This window comes from Oxyura jamaicensis, chromosome 1 (assembly GCF_011077185.1).
Source record: "Oxyura jamaicensis isolate SHBP4307 breed ruddy duck chromosome 1, BPBGC_Ojam_1.0, whole genome shotgun sequence".
NCBI classification, from domain to species: Eukaryota; Metazoa; Chordata; class Aves; order Anseriformes; family Anatidae; genus Oxyura; species Oxyura jamaicensis.
The window spans coordinates 156251885-156261928 of record NC_048893.1 but is presented as its reverse complement, the minus strand read 5'-3'; the positions used below and the strand labels follow the sequence as shown (position 1 = coordinate 156261928).

Genomic DNA, 10044 nt, shown 5'->3' with positions numbered 1-10044 from the left:
TTCCTTCCTTCCTTCCTTCCTTCCTTCCTTCCTTCCTTCCTTCCTTCTTTCCCTCCCTCCCTCCCTCCCTCGCTTCCTTCCTTCCTTCCTCCCTCCCTTCCTTTCCCCCTTCCCTTTAAGGAAAATAATAATAATAATAAAAATAAAATATGACTGTATTTAATGATGTTCAAGGTATTATACATATTTGTAACAATTGTCAAAGTAATTTACTAAATATTTTTTCCTTCTTATATTTCAAGTTCTTACTAAATTAAGATACGTTTTGTAAAAGAAATAGTTTGATTTTTCTAAAATATTAGGTGCTAGAAAAATGTAAAGATTTTATGCAATTATTACTTTGACTACATAACGAAACAAAATTAACATCCCCTTCCCTTCAGCCCTGCCTGTACCCACAAATACACAAAAAAAACTATTCATTGACATGTACATTTTGTAACACCATACTCCGTGTAAAGTCACACTGAAATATATTTTTGAAATGTAAGAACTCCTTCATATTTCAGAAATTTGTCACTTGAAGATCAGTTAAAAACAATCATATCATACTTTAACCTTTGATCTTTCTTTAGTGATGAAATGTTTTTTTCTTTATGGCTTATCTACAAATGAGACTTGTACTGACCATAATACATCATGTCTGCCTTATTAGTGTGAATTAATAGTAGCCTGAGGACTCCTATTGTTCTCAGCTCTGCTGTTTATTCATTCTACCCAGAGGTCAGTAGCTGTTCAAATCTTTGGGAACTGCTAAAAACATGTTCACATTTTCTTTGGAACCAGCTGCTGATTCTGAGAGAAATTACCCTATGTGGAACCATGAAAAACAGTAAAAATGTAATTTTCAAACATATATTAAAGGAGTAAAGGAAAGTTTGACAGAATTATTTTGTAAAATTTATAGTAGAAATGGACATTGTTCAAAAAAACTAAAGGTATGAAATGAATTAATAATAACACAAAGCAGGGTTGACTGGTGTAATTACAGACACCTTGAATGAATTCTCATTTTTTTCCAAAGAACTATATTCAATATGTTCAAACTTTATATATATAGGGGATGGGAGAATGAGTGAAATATTATTTTCTAATATTGGAAAAAAATCTGAACTGGTAAAATTGTCTTTAAAAATGTTTACGTTTGTGGAAAATAACTAATGGTCTTGCTTTTCTATTGAGAGCAAGTAATTGAAATTTTGGTCTCTTTCTTTGTTTACACTTAGGAGCTGTCTTTAAATAGTGGAGATTCCCCTTTAAATAGTCGGGGGTATCTTTGCAAGAATAAACTTCATAACAAGGTTATATAAACCATGGAAATCATGTTTTGTCATGTAAATCACAGGAAAGATATTTTAAAACTACTCTTTCACTGTAACATTCATCCTAGTACTCTGGATCACATAAGATTAAATGTTTTACTTACAGCTCATTGAAGTAACTGAAAGGTCAGACTAAATAGTGCTGGCACAGAACTTCCCATGCCTGAAACTGTCTGGAAAGTTGCCTGATTCAGGACTTTAGCTTTCAGTTTTAAGGCAGGGATAAAGCTAAGACATGGATGAGTGGAAATATCTATGCCAAAGTAGGACTCGGCTGAAATGTAAAAGGTTATGTTTTGAGAGCTCTAGAGGGTGATCTGCCCCTTTGTGCATGCTTTTAAGACCACCTTCATCAAAGTGTCTCTGCCCATATACTGTGTAATATTCACTAATCCTTCTCATAAGACTCTAGAGAAGCTTAGAGACTCACTCTATGCTTAGAGCATACATAGCAGGTTCAATCAGGGCTACGTCAATAGGAGGGTGCTACATCAGGGGGCATTACTTTTCAGGGCCCTGCTATAATCAAATTAAGCAGCAGCACAATAGTTATTTCCCCTGAAGTATGTTGTCTTACACAATTTATCTGTGTTTAAAGGATGGCCTTACGAAATAACCAGAGCAAAGCAATCATCTTCCTAAAAAGCATCACCGATTGTCTGCTTTATGCCATGAAACATGATTTAATGCCTTTTTATGAAATTACTTTGATAGATTTATATTATATCTTTTGGTGAAGAGAAAACTGTCATTCTATGGATAGTAAAGTATTTTTCTCTTTTAGTGTTGTTTTACAGAAATCTGAAATCTAAATAGTTAATAGTTAAAAATCTAAATAGTTTAACAAAATATATTTTTTAGAATAATACAATAACACAAAGAGCTACAGAGATTGTAAAACTTTCTTAATACTTTGATTTTTCATTGAAATATATTTAACTTTTTACTTTAAAATATATTATGTCATAGCGACTAGAAAGAAAGCTTTTACTGACCCCAAAAGCATTATCTTCCAAATATTATTTTGCAAATGTTTGCATTTTTTTTTCAAATATAACTCTGAATTTTCATGGAAGATCTAATTCCTACCTGTCTATAGGTAGGGAATCCTTACCTTTCTGTAAGAAAAAATAATACATATATACATATTATATGCATACATGCACACACATATAAATCCATGAAGACTGAAATGTATTGTTTTTATAGACTATATATCATCTGTGTTTCTTACTGTCAGCTGCTGGAGTAGTAGAAATGGTAAAAAACAAAAAAACAACAATAAAACAGAACTAGCAATGACATTTTCAGTATTGTATTATGCAATTTTGCTTAGAAATTGAAATTAATTTACCATGATGATAAAGTACCTGAGATCTGTTTACACCTCCAGTCTTGTCCCTTGAGGAGCTACAAAACAGAATCATAAGTCACATGGAAACAAGCAATAGGATTCATGACAGACAGAGAGTGAATTGACTTGTCAGTCTCACAAGTAGAATGTCTGAGGACTGCGAACACAATCTGATCAAACTTAATTTCTATTCCACTTTGTATATCAAATACCCCAAATAGAATTCCACATTGTGCTGTGAAGGAGGGAATTTGGTCCTTCTGGATAGCTAAATTCCCTGAGCCTATCAGTATCTCTCAAAAGATAAAGAAACTATCCTAAAGAATTAAAACTGAGACATAAGATAATCAAAAGAAAATTACCTATACTTAGTGTTCTGTTTTTGCATATCTACCTGCACAACAAGAAAGACAGGTTTTTCAGTTCACATTAATAATGCTGTCATCAAGCCCAGTATGCTGCTGGTAGATAGTGTGGAATACTTGAAATTATGCTAAAATGTAAACAAAGACCAAATGGAATACAAATACTTTATTGTATTGTTTTCCTTCTATTTAATAAAACTTTACAAATTTGAGTATTCATGTATTTCTCAAGATAACTGCTCAGGTCCTTATAAATCTGGGGTTTAGCTGAGGTGGTCTCAGCTGCTATTAAAGGTGATAGGTATAAAGGTGATAGGTATTATTATCACCAGCAATGGCAAAGAACATATTCTTTACATGTATGGTATTTCCAAAATGTAACTTGAAGTTGGACTTTGCTTAGGGATTGTTTCAACTTCAGCCTTCAGCCTAGTCTAACAGTGGTGGCTAAGAAGACTGTAGCTAGCAGTGCATGTGAGCTGGGGACCAGCACAACTATGTTAATGTTTCGTTTATTACAAAATGAAAACTGTGGTTTTCTGGCTAGTTCTGATTTGGTAATGTCAAGTTTATTATTTAGGCTCATGCTCAGTAACAAATCCTATGATGGTCTGGAAAAACTTTAAAGCAAACAGTTTTGCTCTGCAGCATCTGCAACCAATGAGAATTCTGTCTTGGAGGGAAAGATCAGTTATTAAAACAAATGGCAGTCTATCCTGACAAATTCCTAAATTCTCAGAATAATTTCTTTAAAAGTTAACATCCTCAGTTTAAGGAAAATGTAACATATGCTCTCTTACAACAAAAGGTTTTTTTCAAAGCTGCTGTTGACATACATACAGTATGTATGAGGACAACATTCAGACTGCAAATTTATGACTTAAAAGAAGGAAAACCTAAGGTTGCTTTCATACTGTTAAATCATATGCATTATGCTTATCAAATGTATTGAAAAATACGTTTAGCTGTCTTCTTAGGCACTGTCAGTGAAAAATTATTTTCAAAACATTTTTGGTTTCTCTGAATCAATCACAGCTGCAGCAAGTGCAGCTTTTTTGTGTTTTCTTTTTTTTTTTTTCTGTCATTCAGTTCTGCTACTATCTTCTTAAAAACAATTATCAATGCTCTATGAGATTAATGAAAATTAACAAAATTATTTCTGTTAATTATAGCACTGAGAAACTTGGATGAGAGGGTGAAGTGTCATAAAATGTACTCAAAATGCTCAGAATTCTGGAATATTTCGATACTTGAAAAAAAAAATCATTAAAAAAAGAAATAATATCAACAGCTCTATTATTGTGTATTTTTCTAATATATATCTTTTCTCTAAAAGATTATAATAGAGATCTGGGAATCCATGAAATCAAGATAGGACTGTTAATAAAAAATTGACTTTCTTGTCAACCAGGTAGAATTTCAGACATCTACACAGGCTCAGAAAATAAAATAGGGTGAACATTACAGAATTTAATTTTTCTAGAAAAGTCTTTTCCATGCAGTGAATCATTTCCCTTATGGGCCCAAATTGCAAATATTGAAGTTGTCTCTTATTTTTATTTATTTCCAAAGCACATAATATAGTTTCCTATTTACAGAAAAGAATAAATGCCATAAGTCATCTGGAAACCTAGGATTTTGCTTTTTACTTGTTTTAATTTGGTGTTTGTGTGGCAGTATGGGGGCGGGGCGGGGGGGCGGGGGGGGGGAGTTATCTGTACATGAACTGCACTGCAAACTTACAGCCCAGATGGCTGTGGCTGTCACCCTTATCTGAATGTGGTAGAATAAAAACTATTATTCCTTCATTCTAGCAGCAAGACGTGATGAAAGAACAAGAATTGCATACACACTATTTAACCATATTTAATTACACACACATTATTTTTGCAGCATGGACATCTGCTTAAAATTTTGATTGCCTTGTAGGAATTAGTTTAGATACAACCAATTGGATGTGGTTTGTTCATTTGACACTATTGAATAATTGACAAAATATTATTAATCCATTTGCATATATATAAAATGCCAGTGCACAAAACATATTTTGCTGTTTTTCCTTATCATTCTGGATCATTATCAGCCATGCAGAACCATACGTCACCGTAAATAATAAGCTTATTATTATTCTATTTAATTGCTGAGGAGAAGGGGGGGTAGGGGTGAGTGGGAAGGGGAAGACCTCAGTATTTTACAAAATAAAAGAAAAATCTATACAGTAAATGCATGCCTTAAGAACTCCAGGTGATTTCAGTCCCTCACTGGTTTTAAGTAGAAATGCTGAGATTTCTATTTCAGGAAGGCTGGAAGAGATGTTGAATTACTGACCTGCTCATGACCCCATTTGGATTTCCTGAGTTCCTGATCAGACAAAGAACGGAGCACCTTGGATGCAACCACTTTGTCAATAATGATTGCTCCCAGAATCCTCTTCCCATATCTGAGATTGTCTGCAAGTTCCTTCCCACAGAGGCAAAACTATGCATCCTCCCAGACAAACTTAATGGCAATTACATAATTAGACAGCTCTAGGAACTGCCCCAAATAATCTATTTGGGTACCATGGTCGGTGTGTGTTTAGGAATAGGATTCAACTTCAAATTCAGATCCCAAAATACAGACATCTGTAAAAGAGATTTCTACACGTGACTTAAATACTTGAGCTTTCTTTAGGTTGCTGAGATGCTGTCTCCATGTATATTTGATAAAAATAAATTACTGTAAAATTAGTCTTTCCAAATCAGTCTTCTAAATTACCTGTAGAAAGTTTTCTCTCTTATTTTAAGAATCCCTTCAGCCAAGGTGCTGTAATGCCAAAACATAAGTCTGTAAATAAGGCAACCTTTAGATAAGTAGCTCACTAATTTGTAATCTTAGCAACCCAAGAGCTCATATGACTTTGAGATAGCAAACATTCATGCAGGACAGTAAGAAGAGTTAGACAGTCTCCACCAGATACACTAATACAGAATAAGTATTAGTAAATAAGAATAAGCTTTGCTTAGGGAAATCTGCAGTAATTATTGCTCCAGTATATGCATTGTTTATAGAAGACATATATCTTCTAAAATGCTAATTGAAAAAAAAAATATATATATTCCTAAACATCTTTGTCATCCATATGATGGTTTCAATACTGAAATATTATATATATATATATTTTCTTTTCCCCAAACAGCACTGCAAGATATTGAAGTTAACCCTTTTCATCATATCATTGAAAGAATCTGAATTGCATTAACAGACTTTTTAAACTCATAGTGTCAATTTTATGTGGATATATATTTTACCTAAGAGTTTTTAAATTAACATATTAATTTCTTGGGACCTTGGGAAAAAAAAAAAAAAAAAAAAAAAAAAAAGAGAGAGAGAGAGATAGAAATATACTGTATTATTTTGCATTAATGTTTTAATGAAAAAGGTATTGCATAGAAAGGAGCTGGAGAGCATATGGGTTTTATGTAAGAGCAGTATGAAATTAATAAGGTAGGAACAGTTTTCTTCCATGAGTTCCTGGGACAAAATTTTATTATTTGCTTGCTGAACTTGACTGTGAAGGGAAACAAGTAATTTTACCTCATACAGTACCTCTTCAAGACTTACTGTGACACCCTGACTTTCAAATGTGTAAGTCAAATCTTCACAATAAATAAATAAATAAATAGATAAATACACCTTAGGATTCTGTTTGCCAGAACTCAGGCTTATAGTTCAACTGAATACCAGAAGTGAAATTTCAAATTTTCAGCTGAAACTGGACCAGTCAAATTCTTTCATTTGATAGCATCTCTGAATTTTGTCAGGATATATAAATTTCTACTAGTTTGCTTTATTGGCTTCACATGATATACTTGCTGTAAATATAATGTCCTTTCAGTTTTTATTAGCACTCCTATTCTGCCTTCTGAATCTGAAAAGAAGTTTCTGGGGTGCTTTGGTCAATACAGAGAATTTTTCAGGAGATTTTTTATGGATCACAGGGCTTTAAAAACAAGCAGGGCCAACGAGGTGAGATTTTATGCAGCTGAATTAGAATTAGGCTTCAAGAGAGCTGAACCATTGAAGCCTGCAGAGGTTCTCTGGAGAACACTTACAGAAAACATATTTTCCCCAAATCCTATGTTTTATATGGTTGAATATTGAGAGTTTGATTTTATTTCCTATGGAAATCAGGGTCAATGTGAATGTGTTTTTTTTTTTTGTTTGTTTTGTTTTGTTTTTATGTTCAGAATGTGACAGGCCCTGGACAGTAGTTCATCAGTGTCCTCTAAATCCCTTCAGGGTATGCCATAGCAGCCAACAGAAAGACAAAATCCTTGAAATAATAATGAATTTGATTTTTCTACTCATTTTTCTGCTTCTTAAAGATAAATCAGTCATTTTTTTTTCCTTTAAAATTTATACAAGAGACATATAACATATATTTAATTTCTTGTTGACATTATACTTTCAAACAAATGCTACTTTTCTTTCAAACAATTTAAACCTGATTATTTTATGCATTTTCACCTATCCAGAGTACAAAATGATTATTCTACGCTAATATTAGAATATCTCAGGTGCAACTGATACCCTTTTGATGAAGTTACTCATGAGTCTAAGGTTCTCAGATGTCTGTTGTTATGACTTTGGACAGTGACTCTACCTTAATTTGAAGTTCTTTGCCACAAGTAAGGATTTCATTATAGTCTCCTTTCCATTTATTTTATACTATATAATATTTATAATATCATTATATTACAAGAAAAAAAAAAAATCTTTATATTATAAAGCAAGAGGGAAAGAAACAAGAAAAAAAAATCAAGAAAAACAAAACTAAACCTGTTAAATTTGTCAAATGTTTACAAATAATTGCCTTTTGACCCTTTCTATGAATCATCTTGCTTTAGTGACTGTTGTTACAGGCTTTGAACACCTTATAATAATTACTAGAATTTTATAACATAAAACATACCACCACATTGAATAATAAAGAAAAGCATGTGTGTATTATTTAGGGCAATTATTTTATTTTTATACAATATAGGAGAATATAAACTTAAGGAAAGCAGATAAGATTTAGTGAGGGGAGAAATAATGGAAAAAGTAAAAGTTTATTGTTTTTGTTTTTGCATTCAAGGTTTTCTTAATACAAAATCTTTTTCCACATTTTTTTTTTATTCCTTCTTTTCTCATTTTAAATGTTAACATTTAAAAATACCAGCACAATAATAACTTTTGAGAGATTATTGTTAATAAGGTGATAACAATACCTCTGTTCGATAAACTGCTACATTTAAAAAGAGCTCCAGTTTCAAAGCAGATTTTGGTCATAATTTCTGTGTCAATCATTTCAATTGCAATATAATCATGAAGTACACTTGCTTATTTTAAGATTCCTCACTAAAACTTAGGTATGGCTTATAAACTATAATTTAGATCTTCATTAGTTTACTTGCTGCAAAAGTTTTACTATCTTCTTGTTTATCTGTCAGAACAGTATTGTAACTAGGTACTCAGATTACAGATCTCTGGGTCAGTTATGCAAAGTGTGTATGAAAGATTCTTTTCATGGGAATCCCTATCTCTGACTACATGATACTTTGACTGTGCAAATTTATTGTAATGGTATCCATTTCCTTTGTAATGCAAATGTTGAATAAATCCCTCAGTTAGAGTTTAAAAGTTTCATATATCATGGTATTCAACTTTTATGTATGTAGTTGACTATGTAAGAGGAAAGGCAATGAAGCATACAACTCCTAAAGGAGAGAACTTAAATTGGATGATCACAGAAAATTCTGCACAGGATTTTACATCTCCTTTCCATACCTGAATTTCCCAGAATTAAGCTATAAAAGACATATTTTTCTTTAACATAAGTGCATTATTAAACTAGCTTGGAAGAAACGATAAAGTAACATGGTTCATTTTTACCATAATCAAAATTTGACTTAAATATTGTAAAATATGCTTACAGAGTTTGGCAGTCAATGATCTATAGATCGTTGTATTGTATCATAAATAATGCATTTTCTTATTTTCAGTTTATGTGGAGTCTTGTAATTTTTTTAACATAGATTTCATATTTCAACTATTTATTACTAGTTTACATTTTTATGATTATGTTGTTGTAATACTATTGATTATGACCTGTTTGAATGTAGTGCTAGCAATATTCAGCAACTTTTTAGGTTACAGTACCAATTCTTGAACAAAGTCCAAATAAGTCAAGTTTCTAGTCCTTAAGAATCAATGTATTGTCTGATCTGTAGCCACCTACCAATGAAGGTCTGTGTTACTAACATCTTTCTGCAAATCCAGAGAAGGTATGAAACACTTTAATCTCCATCCCAAGAAGTCTAATTTCAAACAGACTTTAGTCAAAGCATGGACAGGCCGTGTATGTTACTGGTGTTTCAGGAATGTGTTCCACCACTTGGATTTTCAATTAAAAAAATAAGAGTAGTCTCTTTTTCTTTAGTGGATATTTTACATTAAATCAGTTAAAATTCTGGCTCAAGTAATGGAGTGAGAAGAGTCAATTAATGGATACAGGAATTTAGATTTTGAATAAATAACTGGCTGAATTTCTAGTTCATTATTCAAATGTTCTAAAGGTAAATGTGCCAGCTGACAGCATTTGAATTGGTATTGCATGGTATCAAAGTGCTGTCCGGAAAACAAGCTGTGTTTTTAAAAGTTTCTAAAATAACAGTTTTACAGTTTAAAGGAAGACCATGAAAAAGCCTGTTCTTTTTTTGACTACAGTTCAGAGAGTCCCGTCTAAGCATGAAAGAGTATCTATCCCTCACACTTTCATGCCATTGTCAGAATCATTTTTTTTTTTTCTCCTTTTTAATTTTAGAAGTAAAAGCAGTTAGAATACCACATCAGAAGATGTATTCTGTTCAGGGACACAATGAGCTGTACTGTCTGTTATGGATATATTACAGATATCTAAAAAAAGGTTATTAGTGATAAAGAAAAAGGATATGAGTTTCTTCCTATGTAACTGACTTCA

General features: G+C 32.2%; 1 long non-coding RNA gene across 1 annotated transcript in view; it reads left to right on the top strand.

The window, feature by feature from the left end:
* The window catches only part of LOC118163220, a 742076-nt gene that overhangs the window by 498963 nt on the left and 233069 nt on the right, over positions 1–10044 (top strand). The gene's annotated exons all lie outside the window — the stretch shown is intronic.